Here is a 25,993-nt window from a genome sequence, read left to right on the forward strand (position 1 = left end):
AGGACATTTTTATCTGTATAAGTGCTTTTCTCCCAAAGAGTTGGAAAACACTCCTTAAACACACCTTTGATGTTGGTATTTTGTTAAGTACTACCCTATAAACTATCAGTGATAAACTTCTAATAGGGAGGGAACTGGAGAAAGGATGAGTTTACAGAATGAACTCTACAACAAAGAGTTAACCCTTACCCGGTAACTCGGTGGCGAGCACGACTCCTTCCTTGCTTACTACTGCGCAACCAAACTGTGCCCAAGCTTGAACCAACCCTGGAGCTACATCCCTTACCAGTTGGCTTAACAGACATTTTCGGTAGCCTATCATAACTTCGAACTGCCCTACCATTGACCAATTACAACTAAAGCTTGGTCCAGGCGCTCTGGGTCCGGGCGGGGGCTAATACTGGGTCCAGTAAAAGGGGCGGTGAGGAAGCTATGACAGACGGGTAAGGAAAACCAATCAGAGTAGAGAACCGCCGCCCCACTATCCAATGGGGAGGTAGGAACTATGAAACGGGGTGGGCCTGTTGTCATGGGGGAGGTGGTGGCGCTTGGTGGCTACTGGCGGCCGAGGTAGAGGCAGTGGCGCTGGAGTTGGTTGGGGGCAGCGGCAGGTGAGTGCCGGTAGCGGGGGCCTGAGGTCTGGGGGCCGTCGCGGGGCGGAAACTCCAGCTCGGAGCTCCGGAGGCGGAGGCCGGAGGAAGGGGGCCTGGACTGTGGGCCGGGTCGGGCCGGAGCCAGGGCGGCGGCGGCGGCGGCGGCTGCGGCGAGTTCGCTCTGTCTGGGCTGGTGGGAGAATGGCCCGGTTCCCGGCGGCGGAGTTCGCATTGGCAAGATAGGCTGGGGCCAGACTCAAGCGGTTCATGCCGGGAGGTCCCTTGGGACGTCCTGCTGCTTGAGCACTGACCAGCGGCCGGTGTGTGAGGGGTAAGTTCCCTGAGGAGACGGGAGGGGACGGGGTCCCAGAGAGGGGGGATGACCTGGGGTGACCGGCAGCGACCTGGTCCGAGGACCGGGTGACTCGGAATACACTCCCAGGACAGCTTGGGTGCGAGGGAAGAGAGCACAGGAACCCGGGAAACCCAGGAGCGGCCCAAGCGGAGAGAGCTGGGGGGCCGGGAAACTGGGAGTGGCCCGGGTCCGAGGGAGGAGAGAGACCGAGGACGGCGGGGGTCCGGGGTGACTGTGAGCGGCTTGGGTCTGAGCGAGGGGGCGTCGAGGAAAGGCAGAGGGGGTGGTGGTGGGGACTCTCCTGAGAAAGGCGGCTGTCCGAGGGTGGAGGACTCCGGGGGAGTCTAGGAGAAGCGGGTCTTAGGAGGGTGGGACCTGTGGAGACCTTGAACAGCTGGGGAGGAACGGGAGCTCCCTCCCCCCACCGCTGGTCAGGGATGGGAGACCCAAGACTGGACTGGGAGCTCCTGGGTCTGAGAATCCACCGGGGACCAAGGGTCCTCAAGGAGTAGTTCGGATTTGAGACTGGGGTGAGGTGGTCTTCCGGGGAGTGGAAGTTCTCTCAGTTGGAGAGGAGTCAAGCAAAATGACACGGGGTGGGCGGGGAGAAATAATTTCCTTGTAGGAAGCGCGAAGTACATAGGGCGTAGATAGGACGCAGTAGGAGGGTGCGAGAAAGTTGCTCTGAAAGAGAATGGTGGTCTTGTGGAAACTGGCCATAGCGGCAGATATGAGAAATTAACGGTGTGGTCATAGTAGATTCTAAGGACTTAAGACGTAGAAGAAACTTAGGCTTCATGATACTAAGATGGAAGAGAAGAGCATCCTAAAAGCAGGGTTAAGTGACTTGCATTCTAGTGGTTTAGAAAAAAAGTTTTGTTTTAGGATGACACCAATAATATTAGAAAATGAGGACATTGACAGGATGGGGAATTTGAAAGGAAGAAGGGGAGGTGAGGAGTAGCTGAAACTAAGGGAATAGGACTGGGGACTTGATCGGAAAGAGTGGAGTCATGAAAGGATAGATATACCCTGGGCAATTTTAAATAAATTCCACCACTTAGCTTGGACAATTTAATCTCTCTGTGCAAGTTTCCTAATCTGTACAATAGTGATAATAATAGTCTCTATTTCATAGGTTTGTTTTTTCACATAAGTTAATATTTGTATAACTTTTAGAATAGTGGCTGGCACCGAGTAAGCAGTGGGTACTTACTGACTGGATTGTTAAATAGAGGTTAAAGGCCAGAATTTTTTTAATGCTGTGATTGTCGAACTTTAGGCTTGCGCCAGAATCACCTGGAGGGCTTGGTAAAATACAGACTGCTGGCCAGTTTCTGATTCTGATTCAGTACATCTGGGGTGGGTCCTGAGCATTTGCATTTATCTCAGGTGATGCTTATGTTGGTCAGAGGATTCCCACTTTAAAAACCACTTGCTTCAGTGAAAACAGTAATAATGTTTAAACTATCTGTCTACGAGACAAGTAGAGGCAGATTGGAGAAATGATCCAAATATAAGGGATATCCTCTATTAAGCCGTATCTTTCTCAAATTGTGGATCATGGTTTATTAATAATTTATAAAGTCAGTTTAGTGGGTTACCACCAGCATTGAAAATAAAATGAAATAGAACAGAATTGACTAGCATTGCATTTGGTGAAGAAAAATATTGTTTTGGGAAATTTTCTCTTGTGTGTACTAGGTCACAATGTAAAATCTATTACTTATAGTCGAAAGAGTTTGAAAAACCGTTTTTGAGCCATGCAGTGCAGCAAAAGTAGCCCTTCAGTAGGGATTTCTAGGGACTGAATTTATTAGTTATTTTTCTTTTCCTTGTTATCCTGTCTCAGGTTGTTGTATATTTTGTTAAATTTCTTTAGCTTCTGATTTGGTTTCTCCTGTGTTTGCCTGATCACATATTGCGTTGTGCCTCTTTTTAGATATTGAGAATCTTTGGCATGAGGACTTAAGGAAATTTGAGTCAGAGAAATGAAATTGAGTGGTGTTTCACTTGTGCCCTCTTGTTTACCCTTTCTTTTTATACCACCGTATGGTAAAGCATTGTCTGTAAAAAACCTAAGTATACACAGACATATTGGCAGTAAACAACTAACGCTGAAATGGACTGGTTTGAGAACAGTTCATGTATAGAAAACAAGTAAAAGCCAAATAAGACACATTTCAAAGAAGAAAAGCAAAGTAGTGTTTCTTAAGAGGGTGAAAGTAATTTCAGGCTTCTCATGGCCTTACACTATTAAAACATATAAACTAAAACATATAAAAGCATTTTTAAAGTTTATTTTGAGAGAGAGGGAGTGAGAGCGCGTGAGCAAGAGTGCACCCGTGAACATGGGAGGGGGAGAGAGAGAATCCCAAGCAGACTCCCTGCTGTCAGTGTGGAGCCCTATGGGACCTTGGAATTGATCATGACCTGAGCTTAACCAACTGAGCCATTCAGGAGCCCCCTAATATGAAAGCATTTTTAAGGGAATCAGATATACTTGTGTATTTTAGATTTCTAGGTTTTTGAAGAGAGAAGAAAGTGATAATCTACAGTAAAATGCATCTGGGATAGAGGCTTAACTACAAAGCAAATAGTTTATTAAGCAGGAGCTTTTGTTTTGATGATTTTCACCCTTGAGAATCAACTGGATGTGGCATATGTAAATTTAACTTGTTTGAGGGACCTAAATGCAATCTCCAATACCTTTTTAAAGCTATATTAAGAATATGTGTATTCTTGGTTTGCTTTTTCTTCTGTAAAAACCTAGATGGTTTATATTTAGGAAGAGATGATTTAAATGATTTTTAGTGGATACAGGAGAGAGAAAGCAGTATGGAAAACTGAGAGATTCTTGCAGCGCTCTTTAAAATTTTTAGGGGATTTATGTAGCCCTTTCATTAACGTTTGATGAAATTGTGAAGAAACTTCTTGGTGTAGCTTTGCAGTTGGATCTTTACATAATTTTTTCTCTCTCAAAAATGATCTCAGATTTTTATATTTCATTAAAATTTCTATTTTTGTTTAGAAGACTACAAAACATATAATCATTATACATTTGAATTGAAAATAATAAGCGATCTTTTCACAAAAGAAATTTACTGACTTTTGTAACAAAGGTTCCAAGGATGAAAGCTTTTGAATTCCTTGCATTGCATTAAATGGAGTATCCCTACCACCAGAATGGTTGTTCTTTAAGTCGTGCAGTTGGTGGGCACATTTGTATAGATCATTCAATCTTTACTAATTGATGGAGGAATGTAAAATCTTAATAATTGAGGATGGGAAAAATATAAAAGCTCACTCTTCATAATTGTGAACATTGACCGGTTTGATTGCTTACTTTTTAATAAATGGACTTTATTCAGTTGACTTCTTATTCATCCATAATCTAATCACACTTACCTATGAATAGCTCTGATTGCTCAATTCATTTTATAGTGAGATTTATTAATCTGTAGATGAATAAATGGTGGTTTTTAAATCCCAAAGAAACTGTGTGTTCCTGACTACAATTTAGTGAGACTTAATTTCACATATCAAAGAAAATTCAAGTAAATGATTTAGAAAAGAAGTTCAATTAACACTAGTTAATTAAGTTTATTTTCTATTTCAGTAGCATTTAATCCTCTTTTAGAAATAGCTTCTGATCTGCTCTTTGTTTCTAGCCTTTAACTACCCATACAATAAACCCAAATGGGAATGTTGGTGCCTGAAAATTTAGTAGTGTAAAGGTGCAGAAACTTATGTCTGGTTTTCAGTTTGCTGAGAGAAGTACTTTTATCAGAAAAGACCCGTTGGGAAAAGATCCCTTTTTATCGCAAAACAAAACAAAACAAAACAAAAAAACCCTTAAAGGGATCCCTTTAAGATCCCTTTAAAAAAAAAAAGTTGTTTATTTTTTTAAAAGGTTATTTTTTTTTTAAATATTTTTTAAATTTTATTTCTAGGATAGAGAGAGACAGCGTGAACAGGGGAGGGTCAGAGAGAGAGGGAGTCACAGACTGAAACACAGAGCCCGACGAGGGGCTCGAACCCACGAACCGCGAGATCATGACCTAAGCGAAAGTCGGACGCTTAACCGACTAAGCCACCCAGGCGCCCCTAAAAGGTTATTATTTTTTTGAGAGAGAGAGTCCGTCGGGGAGGGGCAGAGAGAGCGAGGAAGATAAATCCCAAGCAGTTTCTACACTGTCAGTGCAGAGTCCGACGTGGGGCTCTAATGAACTGTGAGATGATGACCTGAGCTGAAACCAAGAGTCGGACACTTAACCCACTGAGCCACCCAGGCTTGTTTATTTAGTAGAGTACTTGAAAACCTGCATTTTATTTTGAGCTTGCCAAAACATATCTCTTATGTTTGAAAGATTGTGATTTCCACAGAATGGCTCTTGAATTCTCAGTTTCTGAACTCTGATACATGTTTCCTTGATAGGGCTAGGGAGAAAGGAAACAATTGTACTCCTTAAATATTAAAAAATAAATTTGCTATCTAATTTTTTTATCTTGACAAATTCTTTATTTGCCAAGAAAATTTGTTTCAGTAATACAACCTATTGGAATTTTCATTATTAAAGTGAGAAATACTATATAAAGCTTTAGGAGGTTTGCTCAGATCTGAGACACTGGTTCTGATAAATAGGATGTCCTTATAATACTGCTTGTATATTTTTGAGAATATAAAATACAGACTTGGAAATCTTGGCGCAAAAGGAGGATTGAAACTCAGGGAGAATGAGGAGAACACTGATAAGTGTTTGAGGAGGAGTCTGGAGGCTCTGTAGGAAGTATGTCTAGAGTAGTGAGCCCCTCTTGGCAGTTTTCCTAGAGTGACATATGTAAAGAAGGATGATCCTATTTGCAGCATTCTCCCATGGACATATTTCTTGCACTGTGCAGTTTCCACTGCTTGCTATAACTCTTCCTTTGTTATCTTCCACTCAGGAAAGCAGGTCAGAATGCAAGTGAATAGACTGAGGATTCAGTCTATTCATCCTAGAGGATGGGAGCCTGGGCAGTACCATGTGGATTTAGAAGGCTGGACACTTGTCTCTGCTTCTGCAGCTCTTGGGAATAGGTCCCTACAGTTGTAACTAGGGCAGATCATACCACTTGTCCTTTCCGGTGGAGTCTGGGATTAAGCAGTAGGAAGAGACCCCTAGTCATCCTGAGTAGATTAACCAGGGAGCTAGTGTGTTAATAATTAGTGTTCGGTGACTTCCCCTCCTCTCACCACCAAATCTTTGTTTCTCCTCACTTGCATGCTGATGCCTTACATTCTTCTAATCAGGATCAAAATCTTAAGTTCTCTGATTAGATAGCAAAAATCTTAATTTTGGTAACTTGTTATATTAAGGTGCATATAGTTAACTAGGAAAATGATTATTACTGGATTTTCTTCAAGTTATTTAGGGAGCAAGAGGGATCAAAAGCTGTCGAACACTATTTGGCTCCTGAATAAAGGGAAGGTCAGCATCCATCAAAGGGATGCTTTAGTCCTGGTCAATTGTGTACAAGTACACCTTAGGTGCTCTGTAGTGGTGTCACGTTGTGCTGCTTTGCATGGTTTATGAAGGTTTATTTAAATATTTTTAGTATAACCAACTTTGTTATAAGAAATTTTTGCTTCTAGTATTCTTTAGTCAATATAATTTTTTTCCCAAAGAATCTTACAGAACCATAGAATACCCTAATGATGACAGAAGGATATTGTGACTACCATATTATGAAATTGAAAAAGGCATTATGTTCTGAGGAAGCATGGTGGAATGGACACTATTCAGGTTTTAGAATTGTATGATCATGTTTTTGAATCCTGGCTCTATCATTTACTAATTTGGCATTTTATTGAATCTCCCTTAGCCTCAATTTTGTCATCCATAAAATGGAGCTTATAATGGCCTCTTTACCAGCCTAGTGATGAGAATTAAATGAAAATCATTTTGTGTAGTGCCTTGCCAATAGTGGGCACTGAACACATGGTGATGTTAATTATTAATAATTATAACAGTACTAGGCCTATTGTTGACTTCTCTGTTTAGAAGGGCTAGTATTCCATATTGTGTGAGTATAAACAATTTAGCAGTTAGGAAAATGAGAATTTACTTTAAAAATTTGCATGTACTTTAGGGGTGCCTGGGTGACTCAGTTGAGCGTCCAACTTCGGCTCAGGTCATGATCTCATGGCTCATGAAGTCGAGTCCCGCATCGGGCTCTGTGCTGACAGCTCAGAGCCTGGAGCCTGCTTCTGATTCTGTGTCTCCTCTCTCTCTCCCCATCCCCTGCTCATGCTGTGTCTCTCTCTGTCTCAAAAGTAAATAAACATTAAAAATTTAAGAAAAAATTTATGTGTACTTTAAGCATTTTCTGCCTTTGTTTTTGTGGTTAGTTTGGTAGATTAGACTAAAACATGGGGCAAATGAGGCTTATGTTTTATTGGGTGGTCACAGGCATATTACCTGATCCTCTTCCAAATCTGTATTATTGTATAAGTTTTTGTATGTTTTTGTTAACAGTATGCACCACTAACCCTACTTTGAGAAAAAACAGTTGAACGTTATAGATTTAATGGTTCTAAATTAGTTTAAAATGCCGTTTAGAAGGAATTAGTTATCCCTACAGTTAATACATTCTTCTTTACTCTTAAGTAGAGGTAGACTTTCTTTCATAAGTTAAGTCTTGTAGCTTCCTTTGTTAAGGATTTGGTCAAAGGTGAAAGAAAAATCTTTCTGCATTTGTAGAAAGCTGTAAAAAGCTATATTATTTCTTAAATTACCTCTGATGACAGCAGGTGTGTAGTTTCTATAACATTCATGATGTAATGGATTTTTCCTTAAGTAGTGTATGTAATTTTTTTAAATTTTATTAAAAAATTTTAAAAAGTGTTCATTTTTGAGAGACAGCATGAGTAGGGGAGGAGCAGAGAGAGAGAGGGAGACACACAATCCCAAGCAGGCTCCAGGCTCTGAGCTGTCAGCACAGAGCCCAATGCAGAGCTCAAACCCTCTAACTGTGAGATCATGACCTGAGCCAAAGTCACTTAACCAACTGAGCCACCAAGGCACTCCAGTTGTTTTTCTTTTAATGTTTTATTTATTTCTGAGAGAGAGACAGCATGAGCAGGGGAGGGTCAGAGAGAGAGTGAGATCATGACCTGAGCCAGTCACTTAACCAACTGAGCCACCAAGGCACTCCAGTTGTTTTTCTTTTAATGTTTTATTTATTTCTGAGAGAGAGACAGCATGAGCAGGGGAGGGTCAGAGAGAGAGGGAGATACAGAATCTGAAACAGGCTCCAGGCTCTGAGCTAGCTGTCAGCACAGAGCCCGACACGGGGCTTGAACCCATGAACTGTGAGTGAGATCATGACCTGAGCTGAAGTCGGATGCTTAACCGACTGAGCCACCCAGGTGCCCTTCCAGTTGTCTTAGTTTTAGTCCCATCTGTGGAATAACTTGAATCTTTCTTTTAATTCAGCTGCATTTTTTGCCCTTAAGTCGCAGTAAATTCTTGATTACTTAAACCCAGGTTGTCAGTGTTATAACTAATCCCTAAGTTCTTTTGGGTTATGAAGTATAGTTATGGAACCTATTAGATACATTTTTCATTAGACTTGACTTCCATTTTATTTAAGCTACTATTTAAGTATTGAATCTCCCTGGCAATGAATATCATTATTAGTAGTTTTCAATTTGTTACTTGTAACTCTTTGAGTTGGAGTGGATGTTTTCTACAGTTAATCCATTTGCTCATCAAATATTATCTCTAGACAAAAGTAATAAGTTCCAAAAATATACGTATACTTAAAACATACATATACTTAGAACTTAATACTTTCATACATATATACATATTACATGTATTATTTTTATTATCTATCATATATATAAATGTTGAGATGAATTAAATTTTTTATTTTGAAGGCTAGACTGAATTCATAGTAGTTTTGGTTGACTATCTGCTCTGTCCATGGATGTTGAATATATTCAGCTGTTATCATAGAGGGATCAATTACTATTTTGGCTTTTAAAAGGTTCATCCTTAAAAGCTCTGAGCCTACTTTTTCTACCTTTTACTTACTCAAATGTGCCATTTCAGAAACACTAGAATACTTGTTACCCCTAACATGGCATATACATTCTTTTTTTCTTTTTTTTTGTACAGCTATATTCAGACATAATTGACTACAATGAAATTGCAGATGTTTATACAGTTTGATGAGTTTTTACCTATTTATCCACAACAATCAAGATAAGGCACATATGGGGCACCTAGGTGGCTCATTTGGTTAAGTGCCTGACTTTTGGTTTCTGCTCATGTCATAATCTCATGGCTTATGGGTTTGAGCCCTGCATCAGGCTCTCTGCTGAGTGCGGAGCCTGCTTGGGATTCTCTCTCTCCCTCTCTCTTACTACTCCTCCCTAACTTGTGCGCTCACTCGCTCTTTCTCAAAATAAATTTTTTTAAAAAAGGATAAGGAATGTACTTAACCACTCTGTTTCCTTGTGCATCTTTGTAGTCTATCTTTCCTTTTCCTTTTCCTTTTTGAGAGACAGAGCGTGAGTAGGGGAGGAGCAGAGCGAGAGGGAGACACAGAATCCCAAGCAGGCTCCAGACTCTGAGCTGTCAGTACAGAGCCCAATGCAGAGCTCAAACCCTCTGTGAGATCGTGACCTGAGCCAAAGTCAGACACTTAACCAACTGAGCCACCAAGGCACTCCAGTTGTTTTTCTTTTAATGTTTTATTTATTTATTTATTTCTGAGAGAGGGAGATGCAGAATCTGAAACAGGCTTCAGGGTCTGAGCTAGCTGTCAGCACAGAGCCCAACGCGGGGCTTCTATGCTGGACCTTTAATGGCAATCAGGGTCATGTTACTTAAAGGAAGAATAGTTTCTATTAGAACCCTTCTTTTTTCCCCCTCACTCTCTCCCTGTCTTTCCCCTTTTTGACTCAGCTACCCTAGTACCTTTTTATTTAAAGAAGACACTTCTTTTGGATTAAACACAGACTTTTTCCAAGGGATGATCAAATACTAAGGCCTTATTCTTTATGGAAAGCCAAGGAAATGTTCTATAATGATTAAAAACATAGAGAAAAATTATAAAGATTTTAATTAACCTAGGTCAATTCACAATCAAGAATTAATATCATTAATATCAGAGTTTTCTATCTAATCCTAGTTGAAGGTGAGAAATAGGCTGCTATTTTCCTTTTCATTTAAAATATAGTAAAAATATAGTTCTTTTACAACTTGTGCGATTTACTTAGCATTTTGAGATAAACTGATTCTTTTTTTGAGTGAGAGAGAGAGAGAGTGACTGATCAGGCAGCGGGGGGAGAGAGTGAGGGAGAGAGAATCCTAACCAGGCTCTGCACTGTCAGCACAGTGCCTGATGCAGGTGCTCCAACCCAGGAACCTCCAGATCATGACCTGAGCTGAAATCAAGAGTCAGATGCTTAACCAACTGAGCCACCCAGATACCCTGAAATAAACTGAGTCTTTGCTTAAAGAACATCTAACTCTAAATGGAGCTCTTTTTTCCTGTGTTTTAATATGCATTATTTTTTTTTTCTCTCTGGAGATCCTATAAGGAAAAGGAAAGTATACATCTTTTACATGGTATTTGAATTTTATGTGTCTCCTCTCTGTTTATAGAGTTCTGAGGGCAGTACTTTGCCAAGTAAGAACTAATTTCCTGCAAAGTCAGGTTGCTGGCTTGACTTCTTACTGTGCCTTTCTCGTCTTTTTCATTGCTTTATAAACGAGTTGAGCTTATTCCTGTGGAAAATAACTAAATCACCTAATTATTTTCCCTAGCTCAAATTAAACATGATTGGTATATATTTGCATCATATTGAATTCTGTAACTTTTTCTTGTTATAGATTTGTTAACATACCTTGGAGGACTTTGACTTCATTTGATAAGTTGGCTGTTTATATCTGAAATAATACTAATGGTGTGCTCCTTTAGTGAATGTTTTTATTCTTTTGGTCTTTTCCCCCACCTCTAGTAGACCTAAATAGTGTAGAATATCACTTGTGCAAGAAAGCCCAGACACCTGTGAAATACAATCAAAGTCTCTATGATATTGACCCTTCATTATTTTTAAAATGATACTAACATTATCTCTTTTTCCTTATGAAGATTTTTACTATATACATAATTTTGCAACTTGCTTATTCTATATTCTATTCTATTCTATTATTCTATTCTATATATAGAGAGAGTGTGCTTGAGTGGGGGGGAGAGAGAGAGAGAGAGAGAGAGAGAGAATGAATCGTAAGCAGACTGTGCATTCATCACGGAGCTTGATGCAGGGCTTGATCCCATTATCCTGGGATCATGACCTGAGCCGAAATCAAGAGTCAGTTGCTAAACTGACTGAGCCATCCTTGGACCGACAGGTGCTCTTGGACCCTGCTTTTTAGAACATGCATTTTTTTTTTTTTTTTTTTTTTTTTTTTTGGGGGGGAAGGGGGGANTCCCTAGAACATGCATTTTAATATCATTATAATTATTTGAAAAAGTTTAAAACTGCTGAAGAAAATTCCATTAAAGGATATATCATTTATACAACCAACTTCCATAGTTTTCACATTCAGATTGCTTATTAATTGCCAATTACTATAAACAAATCTGGGGCACCTGGGTGGCTCAGTCAGTTAGGTGTCTGACTTTGCCTCAGGTCATGATCTCATGGTGCCTGAGTTTAAGCCCCATGTCGGGCTTTGTGCTAACAGCTTAGAGCCTGGAGCCTGCTTCAGATTCTGTGTCTTCCTCTCTCTCTCTCTCTCTCTCTGCCCCCTCTTCCCTACTCGTGCTCCATCTCTCTCTCTCTCTCTCTCAGAAATAAACATTAAAAAAAATCTTATAAACAAATCTTCATTTATATTGCTAAACACATATCTTTGTCCACATTTCTATATTGTTAAGATAGATTCCCATAAGTAGAATTTTCAAGTTCAGGTATACATTTCTAAAGGTTCTCAAGGGAGTGAAACATTGCATAATTTCTTTCTAGAAAGGTTTGTACAAATTTACATTCCCATTAGCAGTGTACGAGCTTGAGATATATATCTTTGCCAGCAGTGTTATCATTTAAAAATATTTGCTAATTTGATAGGGAGAAAATAGTAACCAGTTTCTGAAATGTGTATTTTATCACTAGTGGAATATTTTAAATATGATCGTTAACATGTAAGTATTTCCTTTAGGTGAAGTTATGTTTCTGTTCTTTGTTTTTTTTTTTCCCTCTTTTTGAGTGGTCTCTAATTCTTTTTTTGATGTTTATTTATATTTGAGAAAAAGTACGTGTGCACTCACAAGCAGGGGAGGGGCATAGAGAGAGAGAGATTGAATCCCAAGCAGGCGCCATGCTGTCAGCACAGCTGGAATCTGTGAACCATGAGATCATGACCTGAGCCAAAATCAAGAGCTGAGTGAGCCACCCAGGCCTCCCATGTGGTCTCTAATTTTTATGTGGAATCTAGGGATGGATAATATTCAAAGCTGTCATTTAATTTATGTAAATGGTCAGCAAAAACTGGTTTAATGCCTTTTTCACTTTTGTTTTGCTCTCTTTCCCTGCAACTGCTTTCTGATTTTGTCTGTTCCTGAATTTTCTATAAATGGAATAATACTATATATATTCTTTTTATCTGGCATCTTTTGCTTAACATACTTTTGAGATTAATTTTGTTTTTTTACGTTATTTTTTTTATTAAGAAAATGGAAAGTTACAGCAATAGTATATAAAATGCATTTTATATACAATGCCATTTAAGCAATGGCTAAACCATGATTTAAATATTCAGTTTACCTCAAGTACAAGTTATATCTCCCTAAGACACTGTTTCCATCAAAGTAGACATTTTAAGTAGGTCATCTTTTTATATATGGATAATTTCTGGAGGGAGCACTTAGGATGAGTATGTACCAAGAATGCAAAAGAAAAAATATATGTGTATATACATTTAAGAGTTTCACTTAATAAAAGTATCACTTAATAAAACCGTGGGGTTTATTTGCCTCTTAAAAGCACCAATTTAAAAATTTTTCAAAAGTTTATATTGCACAAAACCTCAAGTGAGTTACTAAACAAAAAATAAGGTTATTTTCAGAATAAAAATTATCTTCAATGAGGGATAAAAATGCATTTTAAAATGAGAGAATTTGAAGAAAATAAAGCATCCTCATTGAATAATAAATTCATATCATTATCTTAAACAACAAATTAACTTCCTAGGTCTCACAGTATTTCATTTTATGAATACCGCACTTTGTTTTTCCATTCTTCTGTTGATAGACATTTGCGTTATTTCCAGTTTTGCTTTCTTTGAATAAGGATGCTATAAACATTCTTGTACAAGTCTTTTTGGGAACATATGTTTCATTTCTCTTGGTTGAATACTAAGATGGGAATTGTTAGGCCATAGGGTGCATGTCTGTTTAACTTTACAATAAATTGTTGGGGGCGCCTGGGTGGTAATTCTTGGTTTCAGCCCAGGTCATGATCTCATGGTTGAGGAGTTTGAATCCCACATGGGGCTCTGGGCTAAGAGCGGGGAATCTCTTGGGATCTTTCTCCCTCTCTCTGCCCCTCCCCCCCCTCAAAATAAATAAACTTAAAAAAAAGAATTTGCCAAATGGTTATCTACTATTAGTGTAGGAGATCCAGTTGCTGCCAATCTTTGCCACCACCTGGGTTGTTATTTGATCTTTTTAGCCATTCTAGTGGGTACAAAGTGATGTCTTAGAATGGTTTTAATTTGCATTTTCCGGATGACTAAAGATGTTGAATACTTTTTTTTTGGTTAAAATCTTTACAAAGCAAATTTGCAGATTAATAGTAAATATCTTAATAAGAGCTTCAGGATGTTTTATTACTATATATGGATCTAGACTTATTAATCTGATTTGGTCAGAGCTTTATTTGTAATTAAAAGTAAAATGAAGGGGCGCCTGGGTGGCTCAGTCAGTTAAGTGTCCAACTTTGGCTCAGGTCATGATCTCACGGTTTGTGGGTTCGAGCCCCTCATCAGGCTCTGTGCAGACAGACAACTCAGAGCCTGGAGCCTCTTTTGGGTTTGTGTCTCCTCTTTCTGCCCTCTCCTGCTCTCATTCTGTCTCTGTCTTTCAAAAATAAATAAACATTTTAAAAAATGAAAAGGATTTATTTCAAGTATATGATCTTTCAGAAGTTATATATCATAGTGATAATTCATGTAGATTTCTTGGAGTTAAGAAAAATTGGCTGTTGATTAATATTTGTGAGAATTTTGACTGATAGTAAATGATTCAAAAAGAAGACTTGAGGCTGTGTTTTGTGGAGCTTATTTTGAATTTGGTACAGTGAATCGTTGATTCAGGAACATTAAAATTGCATAATCTGGCTAGGAAACTAGTCTGTATTTGAGCCACAGGTGAGAACTGATAGTCAAGTAATGGGATCAGGTAGTAATAATAATACTAGCAGCAGCTAATGCTGTATTCTAGGCATTGTTCTAAGTGCTTTCTTTACATGCACTAATTTAATTCTTGCAATAACTCCTATGAGGGTAGGTATTATTATCCTTATTTTCCTGTTGAGGAATCAGAGGTACAGACGTTAAGCAATTTGCTCAAAATCATAGAGCAAATGGTAGACTCAGACATAGATAATCTGGCTTCAGAGGCAATATTCTTTCCCTTCAGTGCTTAAAGTGATTAAATGCAGTCAATGTTGAGTTCTTTATAGGGCAATATCCTTGTGTGGTAGTGGTGGTCATTGTTTAAGTTAGGATTTCTTTTCTTTTTTATCTTTATTTATTTTGAGAGAGAGAATGAGAATATCCCAAGCAGGGATTCTCAGCACCGAGCCCCACATGGGTCTTGATCTCATAAACCGTGAGATCGTGACCTGAGCCAAAACCAAGAGTCGGACACTTAAATGACTGAGCCACCCAGGCACCCCAAATTAGGATTTCTAAGTTTGCAAATAGATTCTATACAAGTCTCTCTCACTCTCAATACTGTGGTCATGTATCCCAGGGTAGGGGTGATTTATGGAAGGAAAGTTTTATCTGAATTAACAGATGGTGAGCAACTCTAGTAACCTGAGATTGAGGGCTTTCCTAGAGAAGATGTCATTTCTGTTTGTACTTTCATTGAGCCTTGGAATTGGAGCGACTACTTTCAGACAGTCTTCAGCAGTGTTTGCTTAACTGGTCTTTGTGAAAATCTCTAAACGTAAATGTTTAACATCTTCTGGAAACAAACTGAGTGAGATATGAGGTTGATGGAATTTGTGACTGAAAAATGTTGGGCCTAATAACGGTACTCCCTAAACACTGATATTCCCATAGATATTTATGATGTGCTGACCCAAGCATCAGTTTTTAAAGTTCTGTACTTCCTGGGGCACCTGGGTGGCTTAATTGGTTGTGTCCAATTTCATTCAGCTCAGGTTATGATCTCACGGTTTTGTGAGTTCAAGTTCTGGGTCTGGCTCTGTGCTGACAGCTCGAAGCCTGGAGACTGTTTCAGATCTGTGTCTCTCCCTCTCTTTCTGCCTCCCCGCCCCCCAAGTAAATAAAAACATTAGCAAAAAAATTAAAATTCTTTTCTTCCTGAATCTCTTGCATATTGGATTTAGATAAAATTAATTTTTTAGGTTAGGGCTAGATTTTTTAAAAAGTTTATTTATTTATTTTGAGGGGGTGGGGAGGGGAGAGAGAGGGGAAGAGAGAGAGAGGATACCAAGCAGGCCCTGCCAGCACAGAGCCCAATGTGGGGCTCAAACCCATTAACTGTGAGATCTTGACATGAACCAAAATCAAGCGTCAGATGCTTAACCAACTGAACCTCCCAGGCACCCCTAGATTTTTTTTAAGATTTTATTTTTAAGTAATCTCTACCAGTGTGGGACCTCAGCTCACAACTCCAAAATCAAGAGTTGTACGCTCCACTGACTGAGCCAGCCAGGTGCCCTGTAGATTTTTTGGTCAATTTCTTTGAAAGAAAGTTTAAGGAAGGAAATGAAAGTATGTATTGGCTTTTTATGTTGCCACATCTTTCATGTCTTTCCTCACTTCTGATTTGACATTGTTGATATCATGGGTAACTTAAAGAAATTGGGGTAGATGGGAAGTATTTTGTGTCTATTGAATGAAAGGATGTAAATTATTCAATAAAGAATTCATGAGATGGGGTTTAATTCCTGTGTGGCCACGCTGTGATTTGCCTAAATGTTTTAACCTCTCTGGGTCTTTGTTTTTCTTTTATGAAGTGATGATATTGGACTCTATGGTCTTTAAAGGTTTTTTTAATGCTGAAGTATTCAAATTATTCTGAAATAATAGTGAATAATACATGAATATAATTAAAATTTTTAAATATAGAAAAATAAGTAGTGCCAGTGCTATTTATAGAGTAGCATCCATTTGCCACTCATCTTCATTAAGGATCGTAAGTCATATATTTCTGTTTACACATGGGCCTTTTTTAATGCTCTCTTTACCTATCTCAGAGCTGGTATTACACTCTTTATTTACTGTAGCTTTGTAATAAATTTAGGTATCTGGAATGGTGAGTCAGCCTCATACCTCCAGGTTGTTATTCTTTAAAATTATCTTTATTCTAAATCTCTCTTAACCCTTAAAATTCTATGATATTTGGTATACTGCTTAGAATCTCTGGGTATTTGGTAATCAGTACATTCTTATTTAATGAATACAGTGAACAACAGACAGTTACTGTCTAAAGGCTTATGAATAACAGTGTTGCAACTTAATATCAGTAAAAATATGACTTTTGAGAATATTGCTAAAAAAACTTGCCATTTTCTTTTAGAAGTATTTAATTAAATTAGTTTCAAATATAGGCTGGGTGTAATATTAAGTCTCTTGAGTGGTCATCCTCACCTATCCCCTGCCTGCCACTTCTTTCCATATACCTTTTGGATTAAAGTTTTGGAAAGAGTAAGATTTTTGAAAAATTGTTGTTTAAAATGTTTTGTTTTTAATATTTTTTCTAATGATACTTTTATCTATGTTTTTAATAGTTTATTCTCAAGTTGGTTTCCATATAACACCCAGTGCTCATCCCCACAAGTGCCCTCCTCCATGCCCATCACCCCCCTTCCCCTCTCCCTCACCCCCATCAGCCCTCAGTTTGTTCTCAGCATTCAAGAGTCTCTCATGGTTTGCCTCCCTCCCTCTCCCCNTAGCACCCAACGCAGAGCTTGAACTGGTGAACCATGAGATCATGACCTGAGCTGGTCAGACGCTTAACTGACTGANATGTAGGAGGTGTGTTTTTAATTTTTAAAAATGTTTTTATTTATTTTTGAGAGAGACAGAGAGCACATGAATGGGGCGGGCGGGTGAAGGCAGAGAGACAGGGAGACACAGAATCCAAAGCAGGTTCCAGGCTCTGAGCTCTCAGCATAGCACCCAACGCAGAGCTTGAACTGGTGAACCATGAGATCATGACCTGAGCTGGTCAGACGCTTAACTGACTGAGCCACCCAGGTGCCCTGAAAAATTGTTTAGACTGTTAGTTTACAACTACCTTAAAAGTCATTATAAATTCTATGTGAAATTGATGAAACATGCTTTTAATGAGCATGAGCACTTTTTACTTTATTTTTTTTTAAATGTTTTTTATTTATTTTTAGGAGAAAGAGAGAGAGAGAGAGAGAGACAGCATGAGCAGGGGAGTGTCAGAGAAAGAGGGAGATACAGACTCTGAAATAGGCTCCAGGCTCTGAGCCGGCAGTCAGCACAGAGCCCGACTCGGGGCATGAACCCACGAACTGTGAGATCGTGACCTAAGCGAAAGTCGGACGCTTAACCGACTAAGCCACCCAGGTGCCCCGAGCACTTTTTACTTTAAAACTAGTTGTGTATATGAGCTCCATCATTTGAAATTTAGACCTGGAAAGGACCTTAGTTTTCATTTATTTGAAAATACTTTATATTGGAGCACCTGGGTGGGCTTGGTAGGTTGAGTGTCAGACTTCAGCTCAGGTCACGATCTCATGGTTCGTGAGTTTGAGCCCTTTATTCCCCGCACTGCTGTCGGCATGGAGCCTGCTTATGATCTTCTGTCCCCCCTTTCTTGGTACTCCCCCCACTTGTGCTCTCTCAAAAATAATAAACTTTGGGGCACCTGGGTGGCTCAGTTGGTTAAGCATCCAATTCTTGGGTTTGGCTCAGGTGATGATCTCATGGTTTGTGAGTTTGAGCCCTGCATTGGGTGCTCTGCTGTCAGTATGGAGCCTGCTTTGGATCCTCTGTCTCCCTCTCTCTCTGCCCTCCCCTGCTTGTACTTTCTCCCTCTTTCAAAAATAAATTAACATTAAATTAAACCTTTAAAAAGAAAAGAAAGTACCTTATATTTTCATTTTATAGTGGGTAAAGTTGAATTCTGTAGCACACTCACTAAAAATTTTGTTTTCTGTTCCATAACTAATATCACTGAACATTTCGTTGGGATTCTACAGTTTCTCTATGCTGTAGCTGTTTTTTTTAAAAAAATTTTTATGTTTATTTATTTTTGACAGAGAGAGCACAAGCAGAGAAGAGGCAGAGAGACACAGAATCTTTTTTTATTTTTAATTTCTAACCTTTTTATTTATTATTGAGAGGCAGAGCATGAACATGGGAGGGGCAGAGAGATGGGGAGACACAGAATCTGAAGGAGGCTCTAGGCTCTGAGCTGTCAGCCCAGAGCTGGATGCTGGGCTTGAACTCACAAACTGCGAGACCATGACCTGAGCCAAAGGCAGATGCTTAACTGACTGAGCCACCCAGGCGCCCCTATGCTGTAGCTGTTTTGATCTTTATAACCTCCTCTTCCTTTGTGTCTTTCACTTTTTGCCCTTTCTGTCTTTTTATTAAGGCTGTTTGCTCTGCTTTGAATGCTTTTTTTTTCCTTTTATCCTTCTAAGCCATAATAGAACTATCTTATATAAGGGCTTTCTTATTTATCACTTTTTCTACATTTTATCTCTTTCTCTTTTGATCCCATAATATTTTGTAGCAATATTATATGGCATATTATTTGCTTTGCATTTATAGTTAAATGTACATTTTTCTCCCTAAGTAGATTATGCACATACTGGGTACAGAATCCTTGTCACTTTGACTTATTCTTTGTCACTCCCACAGTTGCCTATCACACACAGTTCCTTGCATGTGGTGGTCTTCAGTGGTAATGGGATTGAATTAATTTAATCATCTCTGCCCTCACAAAGCTTATAGTGTAGTGGAAGGGGATGTACAATAAAGAGATAAGTACACAGGAAAATTGCCATTTTAGTATATCCAGTGAAAATAATAGTATGCTGTGGTGGGAGAATAACAGGGGAACTAGTTTTGATCTTGTTGGCAAAGGCCACACTTAGGGTTGACATTTGAATTGATATGAAGAATTAAAAGAGCCTCCATGCACAGAACTGGAGGTATTTTGTGCATGTGAGAAGACTAAAGCGGGAGAGAGCTTGAGTTTTTGAGAAACTGAAGTAAGGCTAGAACTTCTTGAGTGTGAGGAAAAGTAGCTTTTAAGATGTGGCTCGATGGGTATAAAGAAGTCAGATCATGAAGTGCCTTAGGTTGCTGTAGGGGATTTGGATTTTGTTCTAAAGGTAATGGGATGCCATTGAGGGGCGTTAAGCAGAGGATAAGATAAATATGATCTACATTTTGAAAACATAAATGACTATTATCTGGTAATTGGATTGTAGGGAGGCAAGAAAGCAAGCAGGAAGAGCTATTTAGAAGGGTGTTGGAAGTATAGATAGAAGTGGATGGATTCAAGATACATTTTAGCTGTAGAGTTTTCAAGATTTACTGATGGATTAGATATGAAGGAGAAAAATAAATCAAAGGAATCAAAGCTTATTCCCAAATTTCTGGCTTGGTGTTTATTGAGATACAGGTGGACTGGGAAAAGAACATTGAAAACATTTTTTTATTTATATTTGAGAGAGAGAGAGACAAGAGCATGAGCAGGGGAGGGTCAGAGAGATGACGGAGACAGAATATGAAGCAGGCTCCAGGCTTCAAGCTGCAAGCTGTCCTCATAGACCCCCGACACGGGGCTCAAACCCACGAGCAGTGAGATCATGACCTGAGCCCAAGTTGGGCGCTTAACTGACTGAGCCACCCAGGGACCCCAAACATTTTTTTTTAAGAGGATGACAATCATTGTTTTGGATCTGTGAATTTCCAAGTGGCATCTAAAATGATAATGTGATATGGGTGGCTAGAGCTTAAGGAGAAGTGCTGGTGGAAATTGTCATTATATAGATGGATTGAGAGGCATGAGGAAAAGGTAAGATCAGCTCTCTGGTACTAAGCTTACAGTAACTCCAAATATGCCTTCTGATGAAAGGGGAGAAGGGAGTTTATATGGAGAGAAACTAGAATTTGTCATGTCATGGAAGCCGAGAGAGGAACAGTGCCAATTTGATATATCAGAATGGAAATTATTGATGATCTTGTGTTGGTTATCTCTGTATGTCTCTCCAGATCTGTTTTTGCCCTTTTCTTTCCTGCTTTGTGCTTCAGAAGGCTGACCTCCATGGTTTATATCACCCAGGCTTCTTTGCCTTTTGGCTTCATGGTGTGTTCTGCCAGTGGAGGTATAATTGACAGGAGATTGGACAGTGGAAGGGAAAAAGAGATTAGAGTTTTTCTTCCCTTTCATCTTCCCTATGTGGCTGCCATTTAGGCAAAAGCTGCATACTTCCACCTATAGCTGTTTAGCTACAGAGTACCTTTTCCACTGCCATAGCTTTTTCTGGTTCCAGTAATTTTAGGTTACAGAGAGGTGAGAACTTGTACCTCTTCTACCTTCTAGGTGTTTAGAGAAGGTAATAGCTTCTTAATTGCTCTCTAAATAGTCTCTCCATTAAGCTCTCTTCATTTATTCCTTTAGGTGTGCTACTTGTTTAAGAGACAGTTTCAATGAACTTGTGAAGGTGGACCAGTTTGGAGCAGATTGAATAGTGAATGGAAGGTTGGGAATTAGAGACTGTGAGAGCTGATACTTTTTTGAGAAGTGTAACTATAAATGGTAACTGAGAAATGGGGAAAGAGGTGGGGCATAGCTGCATAAGGAATGATGGGATACTCTAAAAAAACTCTGTAACTATGGGAGGTAATGGTACATGTTTACATGATAATGAGAATGATCTTATAGAGGAGGAACAATTGATGATAGCAGTTATAAAAGGAAGCAAATCTTTAAGTGAAAGAGATATTACAAAGAGCAAACTTCAGTGGCCATTTACTAGTAATCAGATATACTTACTCATTTTAAAGTAGTGGAAAAGAAGATGACTGGTTCAGTTTGTGGGGGGATGTTATAGTTTTGGTTGTGGAAAAATAGGGAGCTTTCAGCTGATGGGTTCTATTTTCTTAATAAAAGTATTGTAAACTAAGGAGCAGGAGAAATGGAGAGGAGGGGTGAAATGTTTAAGGATTGAGGAAAAGTTATAAAACAGCCACTAACAGGGAGCTTTTAGAGTAATATTGCTGTGGATGAAGTTGTTAATTGTAAATTTATGACAGTAATCAGTCTAAGTGTATATGTGATTTTCTTCACTATTTAGCTGCTCTGTTGTGGTCATGGAGAGGGTTAACTGGAGTTTTGGTAGGAGAATGTGAAGGAGAGTGACATGGGAAACATTAAATTGAGTGCAAGTAGTAATTGAACTGTGAAATCTGTACTGGATAAAAACAAGTGAAGCCAGGAGAATGATAGGGAGATAGTGGAGGGTTTCATAACTAGGTGGTCTCATTAAGAATTAAGATTTTTTGGGGTGCACCTGGGTGGCTCACTTTGAGTGTCTTTTTGTTTTTCTTTTAAAGTTTGTTTGTTTATTTATTTATTTAGAGAGCACAAGTGGGGGAAGAGCAGAGAGAGAGGAAGAGAAAGAATTACAAGCAGGCCCTGAGTTCTCAGCGCAGAGCTCAATGTGGGGCTTGAACTCACAAACCATGAGATCATGACCTGAGTCAAAATCAGGAGTTGGATGCTTAACCAACTGAGCCACCCAGGAACCTAAAGAACGATATCTGAGAGACAGTTTAACAAGTGAGTTGGAAAGATAAAATCTTTTATTATGTCTTCTTTCTTATTTATGTCCCAAATAATCAGAATTTATATAGACTTAGCCATTGAAATCTTCCATTCTAATAGTTAAACTTACTTTCTAGCCAAATGGATTTAAACACACATACACACACACTTTTTGATCTGTAGAGCTTATGAGTATGATACAAATGTGACATTTTAAAGCCTATTTAAAAAAATCTTTGTCTATTTGATAAATGTGAATATTTATCAAATCAACTTCCTTTGCTAACTGCTTTGTACATATAGCACACAGTAAAATAATTTCCTCTGATAAATATCTGGATCTATTTGGGATCTTTCTATGAAATTTGTGACATAAGATCTAAACTTATTTTTCCTTAAAATGATTAAAAAGCTCTTATTCAGGGGTGCCTGGGTGGCTCAGTTGGTTAGGTGTCTGACTCTTGATTATGGCTCAGGTCACAATCTCAGTTTGTGAGTTTGAGCCCCACATCGGGCTCTGTGCTGGTGACACAGAGCCTACTTGGGATATTCTCTCTCTGCCCCTCTCCAACTTGTGCTCCCTTGTGTGCTCGCTGTCTCTCAAAATAAATAAAAACTTAAAAAAATAAAAAAAACAAAAAACCTCTTATTCATTGTTGGTAAAGTCTTTTTAGTTTTTATTTATTTTTATTTATTTTTTAAATTTATATCCAAGTCAGTTAGCATATAGTGCAACAATGTTTTCAGGAGTACATTCCTTAATGCCCCTTACCCATTTAGCCCATCCCCTCTCCTACAACCTCTCCAGTAACCCTCTGTTCTCCATATTTATGAGTCTTTTAGGTTTTGTCCCCCTCCCTGTTTTTATATTATTTTTGCTTCCTTTCTCTTAATTTCATCTGTTTTGTAGCTTAAAGTCCTCATATGAGTGAAGTTATATGATACTTGTCTTTCTCTGACTAATTTTACTTAGCATAATACCCTCTAGTTCCTTCCACGTAGTTGCACATGGCAAGATTTCATTCTTTTTGATTGCCGAGTAATACTCCATTGTATATGTATACCACGTCTTCTGTATCCATTCATCCATTGATGGACGTCTGGGCTCTTTCCATACTATAGCTGTTGTTGATAGTGCTGCTGTAAACATTGGGGTGTATGTGCCCCTTCAAAACAGCATACCTGTATCCCTTGGATAAATACCTAGTAGTGCAATTGCTGGGTCGTAGAGTAATTGTATTTTTAATTTTTTGAGGAACCTCCATACAAAAAATTTTTCCAGAGTGGCTGCACCAGTTTGCATTCCCACCAGCAGTGCANCACGTCTTCTGTATCCATTCATCCATTGATGGACGTCTGGGCTCTTTCCATACTATAGCTGTTGTTGATAGTGCTGCTGTAAACATTGGGGTGTATGTGCCCCTTCAAAACAGCATACCTGTATCCCTTGGATAAATACCTAGTAGTGCAATTGCTGGGTCGTAGAGTAATTTTATTTTTAATTTTTTGAGGAACCTCCATACAAAAAATTTTTCCAGAGTGGCTGCACCAGTTTGCATTCCCACCAGCAGTGCAAAAGAGATCTTTTTTCTCCATATCCTCACCAACATCTTTTGTTTCCTTAGTTGTTAATATTAGCTATTATGACAGGTGTGAGGTGGTATCATATTGTGGTTTTGATTTGTATTTTCCTGATGATAAGTGATATTGAGCCTTTTTTCATCTGTCAGTTGGCCATCTGGATGTGGATGAAGTGTCTTTTCATGTCTTTTGCCCATTTCTTCACTGGGTTATTTGTTTTTTGGGGTTGAATTTCATAAGTTCTTTATAGATTTTGGATACTTACTAACCCTTTATTTGATATGTCATTTGCAAATATCTTCTCCCATTCCTTCAGTTGTCTTTTAGTTTTGTTGATTGTTTCCTTCACTGTGCAGAAGCTTTTTATATTGGTGAGGTCCCAATAGTTCATTTTTGTTTTCCTTGCCTCCGGAGCCGTGTTAAGAAGTTGCTGTGGGTGAAGTCAAAGAGGATTTTGCCTGTTTTCTCCTCAAGGATTTTGATGTCTTCCTATCTTACATTCAGGTGTTTCATACATTTTGAATTTATTTTTTTGTATGGTGTAAGAAAGTTGTCCAGGTTCATTTTTCTGCATGTTGCTATCCAGTTTTCCCAACACCACTTGCTGAAGAGACTGTCTTTATTCCATTGGATATTCTTTCCTGCTTTGTCAAACATTAGTTGGCCATACATTTGTGGGTCCATTTCTGGTTTCTCTATTCTGATCCATTGATCTAAGTGGTTGGTTTTTTATAATTTTTTTTTAACATTTATTTATTATTGAGAGAGAGAGACAGAGCATGAGCAGGGGAGGGGTAGAGAGGGAGGGAGACACAGAATCTGAAGCAGGCTCCAGGCTCTGAGCTGTCAGCACTGAGCCTGATGCGGGGCTCGAACCCGTGAGCGGTGAGATCATGACCTGAGCCGAAGTCAGACATTCAACTGACTGAGCCACCCAGGCACTCCTCTAAGTGTCTATTTTTGTGCCAGGTACAGTCTTTTTAGAAAACAGTTTGGCAGGTACTCGTATACAATTAAACATGCACTTACTATAGTGATCTAGTATTTCTACTCCTAGTACTCAGAAACTTATAGTCAAGCAGAGATTTCTGTGCTAATGCCCCAAACTGGAAACAAATTCAGATGTACTTTGACTGTGAATTGGTAAACTCTGGTACCTCCATACTGTGGAATACTATTTGATAGTGTATACAGCAGCATAGGTGGATATCAAATGTGTTATGCTAAATGAAAGAAGCCAGACTCAAAACGCCATATACTGTATGATTCTTTTTTTTATGATATTTTGGAATTAGTGAAGCTAAAGGGACATAAAACTGACTAGTGGTTGTCAGGGAGTGGGGCATGAGGGAAATTTTTTTGGGGGGTAGTCTACATTGCCTATATCTGTTCTATATCTTGGTTGGTGGTGGTGGTTACATGATTGTATATATTTTTCAAACTCAGAAGTATACACTTAAAAGTGAATTTCAGGGAGCTCTTGGGTGGCTTAATTGGTTACGTTTCTGACTTGGGCTCAGGTCATGATCTCATATTTGGTGAGTTCTAGTCTCATGTCGGGCTGTGTGCTGACAGCCTGGAGCCTGCTTCAGATTCTGTGTTTCCCTCTCTCTCTGCCCCTTCCTGACTCATGTGCTGTTTCTCTCTCTCTCAAAAATAAACATTAAAAAAAAGTGAATTTTAGGGTGCCTGGGTGGCTTTGTCGGTTGTATTCAACTCTTGGTTTTGGTTCAGGTCATGATCTCATGGTTTGAGAGATCAAGCCCCACGTTGAACTCCTTGCTGACAGTGTGGAGCCTGCGTGGGATTCTCGCTCTCCTTCTTTCTCTGACCCTCTGTGCATACATGTGTGCTCTCTCTCCCTCAAATATATAAACACTAAAAAATATTAAAGTATTTCAGAAAACTTGTCTCAAGAAAATGTTTTACATTCTACTTATGTGACTTTTTTTTGGGAGGAGGGAGTGGTAGACAGGCATCATGAGCATTTGTAAAGTTCTTTGAAGCTCTAGAAAACATGAAAATTCGGAATTTGTCTGTGTGTAGCAAACATTCCTGTCAGATGTTTTAAAGAGTGTTATAATGTTAGAATTAGTAGGGAAAAAGAACCTGCAGCCTAAGGTAGGTTAGCCAAAGTCACGCGATTAGTGACAGAGGTAGATCTAGAATTTAAGTAATGATTACTAATTTGATGTTTGTTTTGCTAAAACACACTTTTTGTTATGAGTTATTCCTTCTAGAGACTATTTTTAATTCCTTTTCGGAGCCTTACAATTGTGTCATCCTAAAACTGGAAACCACTCCCTTCCTAGTGGTAGGAAAGTCCTGTGTCTAGTTGATAATAGGACTGTGTCTGGTTGATAATAGGAAGGCTAAATTTGAGAGATCCTGC

The 25,993-nt window shown here is 38.9% G+C and overlaps 1 protein-coding gene across 8 annotated transcripts in view; it reads left to right on the forward strand.

The window, feature by feature from the left end:
- Positions 1-522: 522 nt before the first annotated feature.
- The window catches only part of NUMB (NUMB endocytic adaptor protein), a 186,457-nt gene continuing 160,986 nt past the window's right edge, over positions 523-25,993 (forward strand). For 7 of the 8 annotated variants that reach the window (XM_077750778.1, XM_077750784.1, XM_077750781.1 and 4 more), the window contains exon 1: positions 523-611. The gene's annotated coding sequence lies outside the window, so the exon portion shown is untranslated. Of the gene's footprint in view, positions 612-805; positions 925-25,993 lie in introns of those variants that run through there. The other variant, XM_077750780.1, reaches the window with a different exon arrangement.

This window comes from Crocuta crocuta, unplaced genomic scaffold (genome assembly GCF_008692635.1).
Source record: "Crocuta crocuta isolate KB4526 unplaced genomic scaffold, BGI_CrCroc_1.0 scaffold186, whole genome shotgun sequence".
Taxonomy (NCBI): Eukaryota; Metazoa; Chordata; class Mammalia; order Carnivora; family Hyaenidae; genus Crocuta; species Crocuta crocuta.